Raw genomic sequence first — 18,034 nt, 5'->3', positions numbered from 1 at the left:
GAAGAATGCAATTTTTCACTATAAGACAATATAATTTTACTTAATAAACTGTATACATGTATTACCTTGATAAAAATAAAATCAATTTTAAAAATACAATATCTCAACTTTTATGAAGGCAGGAGTTAATTGTGTGTTGATTTGACACTTCGCAGAACTTAAGATACACAAACATTTAAAACAACAGCAAAAACACTTTCATAAATCTGTATTTTATCTAGGTTTTCTAATTTCTTGAAACATAATTATTGTTAGTATACCCTTATAATCCTTTTTATTTCTGTGTGATTGGTAGTGTTATTCCTCCTTTGTTCCTGATATGACTTGAGATTTTCTTCTTTTTTTAATATGGGCATTTATAGCTTTAAGTTTCCCTCTAAGCACTACTTTAATTGAATCCCATCAGTTTGGGTATATTTTGTTTACATTTTTATTCACTAAATTATTTTCTGATTTCTCTTGGGATATTTTGTTGATTATTTAGAAGTGTGTCATTTAATTTCCACACATCTGTGAATTTCCATGTGCATTTGAGAAGAAAGATAGTCTACTGTTGTTGGGTAGAGTAGTCTATAAATCTCTTACGTCTAGTTGATTTTTAGTACTATTTCAGTCTTCTATTTCCTTGTTGACTTTCTGGCTAGTTAATCTATCCATTATTGAAAATGGGATACTGATGTCTCCAGCTATTATTGTTTAATTGTGTATTTTTCCCTTCTGTTCTATAAATTCTTGCTTCAGGTTTATCAGGGCTTTTTTGTTAGATGCATATATTTATAATAGTTATTACTTTCTGATAGGTTGATCCTTTTATTATTGTAAAGTGATCTTTGTCTCTAGGGAAATTTTTGTCTTAAAGTTTCCTCTGATAATAGTACACACACTGCAACTTTCTTTTGATTATTGTTTGTATGGCATAATCTTTTCATAGTTTCCTTTTTAACCAATTTCTGTCGTTGAATCTAAAGTATATATTTTACAGAGTGAGTGTATAGTTGTATCATGTTTTTTAATCCATTTTAGATTGTTTATTACATTTACATATAATGTAATTACTGTAAAATTAAGAATTACATCTGCCATTTTCCTGGTTGCTGTGTTTCTTATGTCTTCACCCATTGTTCCCATTCCTTCATTATTGCCTTCCTCTGTATTTGACAGATTTTTTTTCAGTATACCATTTTAATTTCTTTGTTTCTTTTACTATATGCTTTAGAATTATTTTCTTAATGGCTGTCCTGGTGATTATTATTAGCATGTTTACATAAAACAATCTAGTTTAGATTACTACCAACTTAATTTCATTACAGAAACTTTGCTCCAGTATAGTTCCATTCACTTCCTTTACTTTGTGCTATTATTATCATATATATTACATTTTTATACATTGTAAACCCATCAACACAGTTTTAAAATTGTATAGCTGTCTTTTAAATCATATAGGAGAAGAAGAGAATTGCAGAAAAATATCTATCTATACTTTTATATTTACCTATATTCTTTTATAGTAAATACTGGTGCTTTTTGTTTCACTATGTAAAACAAAGGTATGTCTAGTGTTAGACTGAAATACTCTCCTCGTTTCTTGGACACAACTACTAGCAACATATTCTCTTAGTTTTTGTTTTTTAGAAATATCTTGATTTCTCTTTCATTTTTAAAAATGGTTTTGCTGATGTAAGATTCTTTGTTAACAGTTGTTTTTTGCTTCTTTCTTTTTTTGTTTTCTTTCAGCACCTTGGATTATGTCATCTCAATGCCATTTGGCCTCTATGGTTTCTAGTGAGAAGTCAGTCTTTACTTTTATTGAAGATCATATTTTTTACTGCAGTATTCAAGATTATCTCTTGTCCTTTTCTTTTGACATTTTGACTATGAAATGTTTGAGTGTAGATCTTTTTGATTTATTGTACTCGAGTTTATTGAGTTTCTTGAATTCTAAGATAATTCTTTTTGTTGTTGTTGTATCTGGAGAGTTTCTAGTTATTATTTCTTAAGATATTCTTTCTGCTCCTTCCTCTCTCTCTCCTCTCTCTCTCTTTCTCCCACCTTCCCCAGCCACTTCCTCTTCTCTCTTTTTTCTCCCATTTTACATGTGTTGGGGATGTTGGATGGTGTCCCTCAGGTGTCTGAGGCTCTGTTAATTTCTCCTTATTCCTTTTGCTGTTTCCTTCTCATGCTGGATAGTTTCAACTGACATGTATTCAGTTCATTGTCTTCAAGTTAACCGATTCTTTCTTCTGTGAGTTTAAATATATTATTCAGACTAGAGATGTTTTTCATTTTAGTTATACTTTTCAACAGCAGAATTTCTCTTTGATTTAAAATAATAGGGGTGCCTGGCTGGCTCAGTTAGTACAGCATGTGACTCTAGATCTCTGGGTTGTGAGTTTGAGCCCTGCATTGTGTGTAGACATTACTTAAAAATAAAATCTTTTAAAAATAAAAGGAATAATAATTTATATCTCTTTATCATTATTCTCTATTTGGTGAGACATCATTTGCATACTTTCCCGTAGTTCTTAGACATGATTTCTTTTAGTTCTTTCAACTTATTTATTATAGGTTTTAAAATCTTTGTCTAATAAATCCAACTTTTGGTCTTCCTCAGGGACAGTTTCTGTTAATTGCTACTTTTCCTGTTTATAGGCTATACTTTTCTCTTTGATTATAGTCTTTTTTTTGGTCAAAACGCGACTTTTATGATAATTTGTCTCTTCTAGAAACCAGATGCCCTTCTCACCAGGATTTGTTATTGTTATTTGCGTTGTTGTTGTTGTTGCTATCTGTGTTTTAAGTGATTTTTCTGTAAAGTCTGTTCTTCGTTGTGTGGCCACTGAAGTCTCTGTTCTGTTGCCTTAGCAGTTAGCAAATGTTTGATGGGAGATTGAACTAAGAAGTCTCTCAACCTTTGCTGAGGGGCTCTGTATATTTGTTGGGGCATTCCCTTAGTGCTCCACCAGGCAGTTTACAACCCTCCCTTAGCCTTAGCCTTCACTTTCTGCTTGCACGGAGTCTCAAAGTCAGCCAGAAATGAGAGCTTAGAGCCTTCTCAAGTCTTTCATGGTCATACACTAAGCTCTTTGCATGTGCACGAGCCTCTAGAATCCCAGGAATATGTTGAAGTTTTTCAGGGTTCCATGTCGACATCTTAATTCTTCAGTTTTCCCTTTAATTTTTGTTTGATCAGCCTCTCATTAGCCCCAAGCGTTAAAGTTCCCTGCAACAGCTTCAGTGTTAACTAATTGCCACTGATTTTCTTTAGTAAGGGCTAGAAGTAACACTGTTTGCACAGAGGCAGCTCTTGAGTCATGAAATAAAGTGTCTTGAAAATGGAATCGTTTGGTGAGATGCTAGATAGGCAAATATTGGTAGTTCTTTAGGTATGGACATTTCAGGGAATTCTAAACCTACCCTTATCCTATATGGATTGTTAGGCTGCTAGTTTATCCAGCTACCAGCTTGGCAAGGCTTTGTTTTCATGGCTACTCCAGAACCTGAGAAGGGAATGGGATTAAGAGAAAATGAGATAACTAACTGAAGTTAATTTGCAGAGTTTTGAAAAAGATGATTTTGACAATTTTGTCATTGTTACCATTGCTTTTACTCCACCATTCCAAACATTAAGCTATACTTTTTAAAAGACAAATACCATATGATTCCACTTATATGTAGAATTTAAAAAACAAAATGAGTAAACAAACAAAAAGCAGAATCAGACCTATAAATACAGAGAACAAATTGATGGTGGCCAGGAGGGAAGGGCCGGGGGTGGGGTGGAGATGAACAAACCGTGAAGGAGCATGGGAAATACAGGCTTCCAGTTATGGAATGAATAAGTCATGGGAATAAAAGGTACAGTGTAGGGAATATAATCAGTGATATTGTAATAGCAATGTATGGGGACAGATAGTAGCTATACTTGTGGTATGGAAAGCATAATGTATAGAGTTGTTGAATTACTATACTATTTTCACTTGAAACTAATGTAATGTGTATCCACTATAGTGAAATTTAAAAAATTAAAAAGTAATTCAAATAGTAGAAATAGAACAGAAGAGTGTTGTATATAAGGTTTCTACCCTAAGCACCTCAACCCTGGATCCCAAACAGAATATTTTTTTAAATATTATGTGTTTATTTGAGAGAGAGACAGCAAGAGAGGTAACACAAGCAAGGAGGGGGAATGAGAGAGGGAGAAGCAGAGAAGCAGGCTTCCCGCTGAGCAGGGAGCCCAATGCAGGGTTTGATCTCAGAACGCTCGTATCAACACCTAAGCCAAAGGCAGATGGTTAACTTCAGTTAGTTATCTCATTTTTCTCTTAATCCCATTCCCCTCTCAGGTTCTGGAGTAGCCATGAAAACAAAGAGCCTAGCCTTCCAGGTACTCCCAGAATATTAACTAGTGTTAACAGTTACTGTGTGTCTTTCATAAATACATGCCTAGAAGCATGTATATATATAGACAAAAGATCTGTATTTCCTTTTATACATATGGAAATATACTGTACTCTCTATTATTCACCATTTTTTTAAACTTGGAAATTTACCTTAGATATTGCTACATGGAGCTCTTTCAGTTTGTTGTTGTTGTGGTTGTTTGGTATTCTAAGATGGATAGTCCATTATTTACACATTTTCTAGTAACAGGTACTTGGATTGGTCTACTATTCTGTTATTTCAAACAATGATGGGATGAACACCATTGCATTTACATATCTTTGACCATGTGTGCTTGTATTATTGAAGGATAAGTTCCTAACTATGAAATGTAAGGTGTGTTTGTTTTCAGATCTTGATGGATGTTGGAAAATTGCCTCTCCAATGATGTTTCATCAGTTTATACTTCTGTTTGTGGTAAAGAAGAATGCTGTTTCTCCTCATTGCCACATTGGATTATCAAGTATATTTTGCCAATTTCAAAGATGAAAAATTTCTCCTTATTGTTTTACTTTTCTTCTCCTATAATACCTTTTCATGTATTTCATATTTCATGTATTTGTGAGTCTTCTTCGCTTCACACACAGCACCTCTTTTCATATCCTTCTCTCATTTTTTTATTGAGTTTTGATTTGTAATAGCTCTTTGTGAGTTAGGGTAGTTGGACTTTTGGTCTGTTTTACATATTACAAATACTCTTTTCTCTAGCTGATTATCTGTCACATGGTGTGGTTTACAGTACTTTTTCTTTGCTAATTTTTTTTTAAGTAGTCAGATTTTCCAGTCTTCTTCCTATCTGTATGTCTTGCTTAGAAGGGCATTTGTTTCTTCTCAGTTTATAAAAATTTCATCTCTTATTTCTTCCAGGAACTTATTGTTCCATTTATTTATTTATTTGGGTGGCTTATTGTTTGTGAGTGCTAACCAGTTGTCTCTGCGTCATTCCTCTCTGATTTAAAATGCCACTCTTGTTAGGTACTAAATTCCTTTATGTAGAGAGAATATTTCTGGACTCCTTATTCTTTTCCATTGATTTCTTTGCCAATTTGTTCTTTCTGTAGTGCCAACATTTTAATGGGTATTTTTCCATATGACCTTTAGAATCAGCTTGTCTGTTTCTATTTCGCTCTTGAGGAAAAATTTGTGTTGTTACTTTTGTTAAAATTACATTAAAACAGGGGTGCCTGGGTGGCTCAGTGGTTTAAAGCCTCTGCCTTTGGCTCAGGTCATGATCCCAGGGTCCTGGGATCCAGCTCCACATCTGACTCTCTGCTCAGCAGGGAGCCTACTTCCCTTTCTCTCTCTTTGCCTGCCTCTCTGCCTAATTGTGATCTCTGTCAAATAAATAAATAAATAAATCCTTTTAAAAATTATATTAAAACAGTAATTTCAGATTTTTGCACCTATCAGTCAGAATCTTACGGAAAGCTTGCTAAAACATAGTTTGTGGGGCCTCACCTTCAGAGTTTCTGATTCACTGAGTCTGAGTTGGAGGCTTGGAATTTGCATATCTAAAAATTCAAAGAGTGATGTTGATGCTGCTGGTCTGGGACACTCTACTTTTGTAAAGTAAAAATTTATTCATCTTAAGATAGTTGTTATCCTTCCAGTATTCAAGCAGCAAGGTATGTTATTCCATTTATGTCCCATTTTCCTAGTAGAGTTTCAGTGATTTCTTTATATTGATACAACTTATTGTTTTAAATTTATTTCTCTGCAGTTTCTTTTTTGTTGCATTGTAATAAAGGTTTCGTTTAGTGGCACCTGGGTGGCTCAGTGGGTTAAAGCCTCTGCCTTTGGCTCAGGTCATGATCCCAGGGTCCTGGGATCAAGCCCCCCATCAGGCTCTCTGCTCAGCAGGGAGCCTGTTTCGCTTCCTCTCTTCTCTGCCTGCCTCTCTGCCTACTTGTGATCTCTGTCTGTCAAATAAATAAAATCTTAAAAAAAAAAAGTACTAAAAACAAAGTTTAAAAAAAACAAAGGTTAGTTTATAATTATTATTTAATAATTATTTGGCCATTTGTGAATTATTATTTTAAATATTTATGGTTAGCAAGTCTTCCTTGTTCAACTTATTGCAATGGAAGTGGGCATAATATTAGGTTACTTTCTGAGAATTTGGAGGAAATATTAGGGAAAGAGAAGGTGAGCTTTTTTTTTTTTTTTAAGATTTTATTTATTTATTTGACAGACAGAAATCACAAGTAGGCAGAGGGGTAGGCAAAGAGAGAGAGGGGAAAGTAGGCTCCCCGCTGAACCGAGAGCCTGCTGTGGGGCTCGATCTCAGGATCCTGGGATCATGACCTAAGCCGAAGGCAGAGGCTTTAACCCACTGAGCCACCCAGGCGCCCCGAGAAAGGTAAGCTTTGATAAGAAAATGTTACTAAAACTTTTTCCGCTCATGGCTTAAAAAATGTTTCCTTCATGTGATTCTAGGGCTGGAAAAATTAGTTGGAATAATTAGTTTTTCTAAAGTATAGAAAAACTTCTGAAAATTTGCAGGTTTCACTAACATGTATGAGGAATTACTAATATCAAAGATGGGTTACATTCAGATAGCTTGAATTTTGGTTATATATGTAAATTTAGAGACCTAAGGACATTCCTGGGAAGGGTGAAAGTGTAAATTGCAAGGGGAAAGGGTGAAGGGATGAATGAAGACTAATGAAAAGATACTCTAACTTTTATAGAAAGTAAGCACCTTTCCAGACCATAGCATATGCCCCTATGTTTTATTGCCTAGACTGAGGATATCTGAAGACTACTTTTAAGATTTGCAAGATAAATTTTAAAAATTCAGCCTAAATATTTCTGCAAATAGTATAATCCAAATTAGTATTTCAGCCTAGTATCTTTTTCCCTCTCCTTCTATTGGTAAAAAAATAAAAAGAAGTGGAGAGCACACATTCTCCATCCTGTTCTCCAATAGTAGGAACATACTATGCTATAGGTGAGAATTTTCTTAATTACTGTGGTATGCAGAATATGAGTTCCCCAAAGATGCCCATGTTCTAATCTCCAGAACCTGTGAGTATGTTACCTTACACAGCAAAGGGGAATTAAGGTTACAGATAGGGTCAAAGTTGCTAATCAGCTAACCTTAAAAGAGGGAGAGTATCCTAGATTATACAGGTGGGCCCAGTGTAATCACAGGGGTTCTTAAAAGAGCAAGAGGAGTGCAGGAAAGGAGGTGAAAGATATTTCAGCTGATAAAAACTCATTCTGCTCTTGTGGCTTTGAAAATGGAGGAAAAGAACCATAAGCCAAGGAAGATGGGCCATCTCAAGAATCTGGAAAAGGAAGGCAACTGGTTCCCCCAAAGAGCCCATAGAAAGGAATGCAGCTGTGTCCAGCCTTACTCAGTGAGACCTATACAAGGTTACTTGACCCTATAGAACAACAAGGTAATAAAAAGCGTTGTTTTAAACTATAAATTTATGGTAATTTGGTAACAAATTGGAAATTAATGCAATTATTAAACTAATATGACAGAGTACTCACAAATACTGATGCTTCCTCTTTTTTTCTTAAATTGTTAGCATTTGTCCAAATATCTAAAAGGTTAACTTCTTTTTCCCCAATTAACAGCAAAATTTTTGGAAGTTGAATATCTCAGAGTTCATTTAGGGCAATACTTATCTGAAAATCTGGTCTATCTGCAAAGTAACTAAGGACCTCATTGGCATATCACCCTGGAAAACAGCTGAGTCAGAATTAAGATTAAGAGCTTGGGAGTTGGAGGCTCAGAGACCTAAAACCTCTGCTAGGACTGAATATGTGACATTGGATAAGTTATTTACTCTCTCTTTCCTCTTTTTCCTTATACTAGAACTTAAATCATAAGGTTATGGTGAGGATTACCTTAGAGGATATATGTATAGCACTTAGCATGGTTCTAGACCGTAGGCAGAAAAAATCATAAAATGAAGACACTGATTCTCAAAAAAAAAAAAAAGAAAAATCATAGTGCCTTTCATCATAAAAGCAAAAAACGTCTAAACAACTCAACTGTTCCCAAAGGCATAAATACAGCAATTGATAATCATAATGGCATTCATAAATTACTAAGTATAAGGTTTTTTAACAATTCTTTTAAAGATCTTTAAAATATGTGAGTGTTGGTGCTTAAAGTGGCAAGATTTTTTTAAAATATTTTTTTAAAGATTTTTATTTATTTATTTGACAGATAGAGATTACAAGTAGGCAGAGAAGATAGGCAGAGAGAGAGGAGGAAGCAGGCTCCCCGTCGAGCAGAGAGCCTGATGTGGGGCTCGATCCCAGGACCCTGGGACCATGACCTGAGCCGAAGGCAGAGGCTTTAACCCACTGAGCCACCCAGGCGCCCCAAGTGGCAAGATTTTTGTACCTTAAAAATTTATTCATGTGGAATTTACATCAAGAGTGTCCTATGAACAAAGCATTTATAAGGTATATTTTTATTATGATTCAAACCTTAGCTCCTCCACTTTTTGTTCATCTATAACATATGAGACACTTCATCTTACTTAGCCTAAGTTTTCTTCTATAAAATTTGGATAATAGAAGAGCTACTTGGTAATGTGGTTGGGAAGATTAGTGATAGTATATTTGAAGCACCTCCTTGAATATACCTATAAATGATTGTTCAATAAGTGGTGGTTATTCGTCATTGTTATTTTGTGCTCCTCTTAAACTGCATTGACTTAAGTCAGTAGTAACGTAATTATGAAATGCTATGGGTCTTTCTCTTCCTTTATTACAGTTTGTCTTACTACTGAACCTCTTAAAATTCTCTCTTTTCTCCTTTTCTGGCGGTCTTCTTACCCTTCATTTATTTTTTTTTTCCAGATTTTTTTTTTTTTGCTTATTCTTCCTTTGCCCAATTTTCTTTGCCCTTAAATATTGGTGTTTCCCAATTTCTATAGCTTTTTAAAATTTTTTAAATTTTCTTTTTCCCCTGCACATTGTTTATGAGTATGATGATGCTTCTTATACTAGCTGAAACCTTTTCCCTAAGCACCAGTTGTATTTCTCAGAGATCTCTTTCTCTTTTTTTTAAAGTGAGAGAAAGGAATGCATTTTATTGAGTTTGCCTCATTTATAGCCTTAAGTATTTATATGGTATGTGGCTATGCATTTGTATTTTTACTTTAACCCAAAAACATTAATTAGGTGGGTCTTTTCCAAATCTTTAATCTCTACTAATCTGTTGGTTGAAAATGGTACATGTAACTGTGATGGGCATGTCTTTAGAATTAGTTAAACACATTTGCTAGTTTCTTAACCATTTACTTATTTTTCTGTGCACTACTTTATATCCTTTGTTTCTTTGCTTCTTTCTTTAGTCCACCCTTCCTTCCTCCCTCCCTCGTTCCCTCCTCTCCTCCCTTCCTCCCTTTCTTTCCTCCTTTCTTTCTTTTTTTAAATTTCAAGTTAGGTAACATAGAGTGTGGCTCTGGTTTCAAGAACAGAAGCCAGTTATTCATCAGCTACATACAACACCGAGTTCACATTCAAACAAGTGTCCTCCATAATGTCCATCACCCATCTAGCCCATTCTCCCACCCACCTCCCCTTCAGCAATCGTCGGCTTGTTCTCTACATTTAAGAGTCTCTTGTGGTTTGCCTCCCTCTCTGTTTTTATTTTATTTTCCCTTCCCTTCCCCTTTGTTTATCTGTTTTTCTTAAATTGCACGTATGAGTGAAATCATATAGTATTTGTCTTTCTCTGACTGACTTATTTCACATAATGCCCTCTAGTTCCATCCATATCATTGCAAATGGCAAAATTTCATTCACTCTGATCACTAAGTAGCATTCCATTGTACATATACCACATCTTCTTTATCCATTCATTGGTTAATGGACATCTGGGCTCTTTTCCATAATTTGGCTATTGTTGATAATGCTGCTATAAACTTGGGGTGCATGTGCCCCTTCAAATCAGAATTTTTGTATCCTTTGGATAAATAACCAGAAGTACAATTGCTGGGTCATAGGGTAGCTCTCTTTTTAACTTTTGAGGAAATTCCATACTGTTTTCCAGAGTAGATGCACCAATTTGCCTTTTTACTAACAGTACAAGAAGGTTCCCCTTTCTCTGCACCCTCACAAACACCTGTTGTTTTCTGAGTTGTTAATTTTAACCATTCTGACAGGTATGAGTTAGTATCTCACTTTGGTTTTGACTTGTATTTTCCTGATGATGAGAGATGTTGAGCCTCTTTTTATGTGTCTGTTAGCCATCCGAATGTCTTTTTTGGAAAAGGTTCTATTCAAGTCTTCTGCCCATTTCTTTTTTTTTTTTTTAAAGATTTATTTATTGGACAGATAGAGATTACAAGTAGGCAGAGAGAGAGAAGGAAGCAGGCTCCCAGCTAAGCAGAGAGCCCGATGCGGGGCTCGATCCCAGGACCCTGGGATCATGACCTGAGCTGAAGGCAGAGGCTTTAACCCACTGAGCCACCCAGGCGCCCCCTTCTGCCCATTTCTTAACTGGATTATTTGTTTTTTGGGGTATTGAGTTTGGTAAGTTCTTTATAGATTTTTGGATAGTAGCCAATTATCTGATATGTCATTTGCAAAAACCTTCTCCCATTCCATCGGTTGCCTTTTGGTTTTGTTGATTGTTTCCATCAGTGTGCAAAAAGCTTTTTGTCTTGATGAGGTCCTGATAGTTCATCTTTGTTTTTGTTTCCCTTGCCTCCAGTGATGTGTCTAGTAAGAAATTTCTATGGCCAAGGTCAAAGAGGTTGCTGCCTGTGTTCTTCTCTAGAATATTGATGGTTTCCTGTGTCACAGTTAGTCTTTCATCCATTTTTAATTTATTTTTGTGTGTGGTGTAAGAAAGTGGTCCGGTGTCATTCTTCTGCATGTCACTGTCCAGTTTTTTCCAACACCATTTGTTGAAGAGAGTGTCTTTTTTCCATTGGATATTTTTTCCTGCTTTGTCAAAGATTAGTTGCCATACAGTTGTGGGTCCCTTTCTAGTTTCTCTATTCTGTTCCTTTGATCTATATGTCTGTTGTTGTGCCAATATCATACTGTCTTAATGACTGCAGATTTGTAATAGAGCTTGAAGTCCGGAATTGTGATGCCTCCAGCTTTTCTTTTCTTTTACTACATTACTTTAGCTATTTAGAGTTTTTTCTGGATCCGTATAAATTTTAGAGTTGTTCATTCTAGCTCTATGAAAAATGCTGGTGTTATTTTTTTATAGGAATTGCATTGAATATGTAGATTGCTTTGGGTGGAATAGACCATTTAACAATATTTTTTTTTCTTCCAATCCATGACATGGAATGTTTTCCATTCCTTTGTGCCTTCTTCAGTTTCTTTCATATGTGTTCTATAACTTTCAGAGTATAGAACTTTTATTTCTTTGGTTAGGTTTATTTCTAGGTATCTTATGGTCTTTGATGTAATTGTAAATGGGATTGATTCCTTGATCTCTCTTTCTGCTGTTTTATTATAATTGGTGTATAGAAATGCAACAGATTTTTGTATGTCCATTTTATATCCTGTGACTTTGCTGAATTCATATATCAGTTCTAGCAATTTGTTGGTGGAATCTTTCAGGTTTTCTACATAAAGTATCATGTTGTCTGAGAAGAGTGAAAGTTTGACTTCTTCTGTGCTAATTTGGATGTTTTTTATTTCTTTTTGTTGTCTGATTGCTGAGGCTAGGATTTTCAGGACTGTGTTGAACAATAACAGTAAGAGTGGACATCCCTATCATGTTCCTGACCTTAGGAGTAAAGCTCTCAGTTTTCCCCATTGAAGATCATATTAGCTCTTGGTCTTCTGTATACAGCCTTTATGATGTTGAGGTATGTTCTTCTATCCATACATTCTTGAGGGTTTTTTTTTCAAGAAGGATGCTGTATTTTTTTCAAATGCTTTTTCTGTGTCTATTGAGAGGATCATATGATTCTTACCCTTTTATTAATGTGGTGTATCATGTTGATCGACTTGTGGACATTGAACCACCCCTGTAGCCCAGGAATAAATTGCACTTGATCTTGGTGAATAATCCTTTTAATTTACTGTTGGATTTGATTGGCTAGAATCTTGTTGAGAATTTTTGCATCCATGATCATTGGCGATATTGGTCTGTAATTCTCCTTTTTAATGAGGTGTTTGTCTGGTTTTGCAATCAAGGTAATGCTGGCCTCATGGAATGAGTTTGGAAGTCTTCCTTCCATTTTTATTTTTTTAAACAGCTTCAGAAGAATAGGTATTAATTCTTCTTTAAATGTTTGGTAGAATTCCATTGGGAAGTCATCCAGCCCTGGATCTTGTGTTTTGGGATATTTTTGATGATTGATTCAGTTTCTTTGCTGGTTATGGGTCTGTTCAGATTTTCTATTCCTTCCTATTTCAGTTTTGGTAGTTTATATATTTCCAGGAATTTATCCTTTTCTTCCAGATTTGTTGGCATATAATTGCTTATAAGAGTCTCCTATAATTATTTGAATTTCTTCATTGCTGGTTGTGGTCTCTCCTGTTTCATTTGTGATTTTATTTATTAGTGTCCTTTCTCTTTTCTTTTTGGTAAGTCTGGCCTAGGGATTTAACAATTTTGTTAATTCTTTCAAAGAACCAGTTCCTAGTTTCATTGATGTGTCCTAGTTTTTTGTTTTTTTTTTACTTGTATATCATTTATTTCTGCTCTAACCATAGTTATTTCCCTTCTTTTGCTGATTCTGGGCTTTATTTGCTGTTCTTTTTCCTGCTTCTTTAGGTGTAAGTTAAGGTTATGTATTTGAGACTTTTCTTCTTGAGGAAGGCTTGTATTGCTATAAAATTCCTTATAACTGCATTTGCTGCATCCCAAAAGTTTTGGACTATTGTTTTCATTTTCTTTTGCTTCCAATTTTTTTTTAATTTCTTTAATTTCCTGCTTAACCCATTCATTCTTTAGTAGGATGTTCTTTAACCTCCATGTATTTGTGGTCCTTCTAAATTTTTTCTTGTGGTTGACTTCGAGTTTCATAGCACTGTGGTCTGAAAATATGTATGGTATGAGCTGGTTGAGGCCTGATTTGCGATCCAGTACGTGATCTATTCTGGAGAATATTCCATGTGCACTCAAAAAGAATATGTATTCTGCTGCTCTAGGATGAAATCCTCTGAATATGTCCCTTAAGTCCATCTGGTCCGATGTGTCATTCAAAGTCATTATTTCCTTCTTGATCTGCTTAAGATGATCTGTCCACTGGTGTGAGTGAGGTGTCAAAGGCCCCTCCTACTATCAGGGGATAGTGATAATCAGATAATCACTGATATCACTGATTAGTGATAATCAGATACTGATAATCAGATTATTATCAGTGAGTTTCTTTAAGATTGTTACTAATTGATTTATATATTTGGCTACTCCCAAGTTGGAGGTATAAATATTTGTAACTGTTAGAGCTTGTTGGATAGACCCCTCTATTATAATACAGTGCTCTTCTTCATCTCTTATTACAGTCTTTGGTTTAAAATCTAGTTTTTCTGATGTAAGTATGGCTATTCCAGCTTTCTTTTGATGTCCACTTGCATGATTCATTAGCATGGTGTCCATTAGCGTGGTTCTTCACCCCCTCACTTTCAATCTGGAGGGGTCAGTTGGTCTAAAATGAGTATCTTGTAAGCAGCATCTTGATAGCAGCATCGTGATGGGTTTTGGTTTTTTCTTTTTTAATCCATTCTAAAGCCGTGTGTATTTTGATTGGAGCATTGAGCCCATTTACTTACATTCAGAGTAATTATTAATAGGTATGAATCTAGTGCCATTGTATTACTTATAAAATTACTGTCTCTGTTCCTTTTAGTCATTGTCACTTTTGGTATCTATTTCCTGCTGTAAGGGTCCCTTTTAGTATTACTTGCAGAGCTGGTTTAGTGTTCATGAACTTCTTTTAGTTTTTACTTATCTTGGAAACTCTTTATCTTTCCCTCCATTCTTAATGACAGCCTTGCTGGATAAAGTATTCTTGGCTGTGTTATTTTTCCCATTCAGCATGTTGAATATATCATGCTGCTTATTTCTGGCCTGCCACATTTTTGTGGACAGGTCTGCAGCTAACCTTATGTGTCCACCCTTGTAGGTTAAGGACCTTTTGTCCCTAGCGACTTTCAGAATTCTCACTTTATCTTTGTGTTTTGTGAGTTTCACTCTAATATATCTTGGTGTTGACCTGTTCTTTTTGGTTTTTGAGGGGAGTTCACTGTGACTCTTTGACATAAATGCCTGTTTCCTTCCCCCAGATTAGGAAAATTATCAGCTATAATTTGTTCAAATAAACTTTCTGCTGTTTTCACACTTTTATTCTTCTGAGACTCCTTTGATACAGATAATATTGCACATTGTTGAATCACTAAATTCCCTAAGTCTGTATTCATGATGTTTTCTTTCCCTCTTCTTTTCAGCTTTGTTATTTTCCATAATTTTAACTCTTATCACCTATTTGACCCTCTGCTTCTTCCATCCTCATGGTGATTACATCCAGTTGGTTCTGCATCTCAGTTATAGCATTTCTATTACAGCATGACTAGTTTTATCTCTGCAGTGAGGATTTCTCTGGTGTCTTCTATGCTGCTTTCAAGCCCAGCTAGTATTCTTATGACTGTCATTCTAAATTCTTATTCAGACATATTGCTAACATCTGTTTTGAGAAATCCCTGGCTGTGATTTCTTCTGGCTATTTCTTTTAGGGAGAATCCCTCTGTCTTGTCATTATGTCTAGGTTTCTGTCTTTTGCATGTCATGAAAGAATGTTATGTTTCCTGCTCCTTAGCGTAATAATATATTAAAAATACTATATTAAAAAGTCCAGGGCCTTGCACTTCAGGAAGTGTTTCTGTTGCATGCTGTGTGCACTCTGATGTTGTGTTTTGACTGCCCTTTTCCACAGGTCATTTTGCTCAAAGTTCCTCCTTGCTTGCAGTGGGAAGTGGTTGAACCTTTCACTAGGTGGGCCTTGATTTGTTTGTTAAAATAAGCCTAATTAAAAAAAAACAAACTAAAAAAAATATGTAAGGGCTGATCTAAGAAAAGAGAAAAGGAAAAAGAAGAAAAACAAATAGACAGACAAACCACTATAACCCTGATTCCAAATAATAAGAAAGAAGGAAGGAAAAAGGGGGGAAACAAAAGAAAGTTGATCCTGCAAAGGAAAAAAAGAAACAAACCAACAAATGAACAAAAACTATAAGCCTAATACCAAAGGAAAAAGAAAATAAAGAATAAAGAAATAAAAGAATTTTTAAGAAAAGAAAACCTGGTCCAATTTCCACCAGAACTGAAGCTGATGCTTTAGAGCACTCTGTGATTAGTAGACCTGGTACATGTGGGGCAGCCTATGTTGTTCTGAGGGAGAGGCCCCCTGTGCTGGTTCAGAATCAGACCTGCCTTAGGAAACATGCCCCTGCTGGGTGCATAAGGGCAGGGTTTGGTGTAAGGGACTCCAGCCTCCCCTGGAGGTACTGTTCCTCTCTTAAGCCCAACCATGGTGGTGGGGGGAAGGTGTTGTGTGGACGATCATATCACCCCACCCTCTCAACCTGGGGGAAAACTCATAGCTGCTACTGTTTAGGAGGCCCTGATAAAAAAGTGAACAACTTTTTCTCCTGTGTTCCAGGCTTTCATCAGATCACTGCCCCTCAACCTCCCTGTGCCTGGCCATCAGCACACCCTATGCCACAGTTCTGTGTTTTATCTTTGTCCCATGGCTGGTATTGAAAACTCCAAACCTTAAAGGACCCAGCAAGGCGTGGACCTGCTTCTCTCCCTAGGAGGAGAGGTTTGTGGCTTGCCCAGCACCATTCTGTCCCATAAAAGCAGTCACACAGAGTGGAGTCTGTTGTGCCCCACAGTGGAAAGCTGTGACCAACATATCTGCCCTCTGCACATGCTTCTGTCCCCTGCTGCTAAACAGCCACTCAGTGGCTCCTAGGGGGCCTTTTGTCCTCAGAAAAGCAAAATCCCTCTTCTACATGTACTCCAGGAGGGGGAGTGATTTCTCTCAGTGCCATTCAGGGTATCCCCTCACCCCAGCATATTGCGGGAACCCTATGTGCTGTTGTTTTTTCTCCTGCTCTCTCCCTCTCTCCCTGGCTTCACTCTGCAAAAATGGCTCCCTCCCTTTCCCAGCACCACAGCTTTTCTCTCCCCTAGTTCGTAGCTCCAAACCTCACGTCTGCCACTTTCTCTCCCTACAGTTATGCAGATTATTTTCTTAATCCTCAAATCTATTTCCTAGTTGTTCAAAATGATTTGATGTTGATCTACTCTGTTTGAAGGATAAAGGAAACCCGGGGTCCCCCTGCTACTCTTCCAACTTTATCTTCTTCTCAGTGACCTCTTCTAATTGAGCATATTTAAAAGTGAACATAATCATTTTCTCCATACTTTTTCCCCACTCTGTACCAATGTTGATGATACTGTTAATTCACTTGTTCAATCATTAATTAAACATATATTGAATGCCTACTATGTTCTAGGCCCTGAGGGTACAGTAGTGAAGTAAACAAATCAACAAATATTTACCCCTCGAGGAACATATCTGTAGTGGAAAAGACAAAGCAAATAAATATGTTGTGTGTCTGATACAAATTCTCTGGGGAAAAATAGAGGAGGGAAGAGAACTAAGGAGAGCCAAGATGTGGATAGGGTTATAATTCTAAGTGGGATGCTTAGGGAAGTCATCACTATAAAGTTACCATTTGAGCAAAGACCTGGGAGGTGAGGGAGCAAGCTATGGGGACATTTGGGGACTATTTTCCCAGGATGAAGGAACAGCAGTTGCACATTGTGAAGCAAGAGTATGTCTAGCATTTTGGGAAAATTGAAGTAGGAGCAATAGGAGAGAGGTCAGAGAGAGAGAGTTTATAGGCAACCTATATTATATTGTGTTCTTAAAAATTGGTAACTATCCTTCACTACTTAATCTTTTTCCCTTTTTTTCCTCCCTCTTTAACTCTGGTAAGTCACCAAGTTTTATTGATCCCAACTTTCTTCAGTTCAGACCTTTATCATTGATCACCCAATTGATCAAATGGGTGATTCAGCACCCATTCAAGAGCTATTTTTTGAACAATGTCTGTATTGCAGGCCCTGCACTAGGTATTGTAGATATACAGGCCATCAAGCTTGCCCTTAGAAAATTCACAGTATCTGGAGAGAAAATCAACAGACAGTTAGTCACATGACAGTGAAGTAAGTGCTTGGAGAAGGGAAGTACAAGCAGACTAAGTAGCACGTGGTAGATGAGTAGCTCCAATTTATGAGGGTTAGTGCAAGCTTTCCAACAGAAATTATCTTCCTGTTAAGATCTAAAAGGTAAGTTAAAGAGTTAGACCCTTAAATTGAAAAGAAAGAATTTCCACGCAAAGGGACCACTTGTACAAATGCCCAGAAAAGAGAACTAAATGTGGTTTAGTGTTGCCAGATAGAGGACAGAGGAGGATGACTCGAAATCAAGCTGAAGAAATACAAAGGAGCCAGATCATGTATGATATCTAGAGGCCCTTTTAGGGTGTTTGGTTAATCCATCTGTTACCAAAATCATCAGTTTCAAACTTAAATATAATACGTAGTTTATTTCTGAGAACTAAAACCCACCAATGA

The 18,034-nt window shown here is 36.2% G+C and overlaps 1 protein-coding gene across 3 annotated transcripts in view; it reads left to right on the top strand.

Moving 5' to 3' along the window:
* Positions 1-18,034, top strand: part of MBD5 (methyl-CpG binding domain protein 5) — a 486,733-nt gene that overhangs the window by 155,798 nt on the left and 312,901 nt on the right. The window contains exon 1 of one of the 3 annotated variants that reach the window (XM_046019818.1): positions 15,319-15,379. The exons of the other annotated variants lie outside the window; for them this stretch is intronic. The gene's annotated coding sequence lies outside the window, so the exon portion shown is untranslated. Of the gene's footprint in view, positions 1-15,318; positions 15,380-18,034 lie in introns of those variants that run through there. 3 annotated transcript variants of the gene reach the window in all.

This window comes from Meles meles, chromosome 9, assembly GCF_922984935.1.
Source record: "Meles meles chromosome 9, mMelMel3.1 paternal haplotype, whole genome shotgun sequence".
In the NCBI taxonomy this organism is placed as follows: Eukaryota; Metazoa; Chordata; class Mammalia; order Carnivora; family Mustelidae; genus Meles; species Meles meles.
The sequence above is the reverse complement of the archived record's forward strand: the minus strand, read 5'-3'. Positions and strand labels throughout refer to the sequence as shown.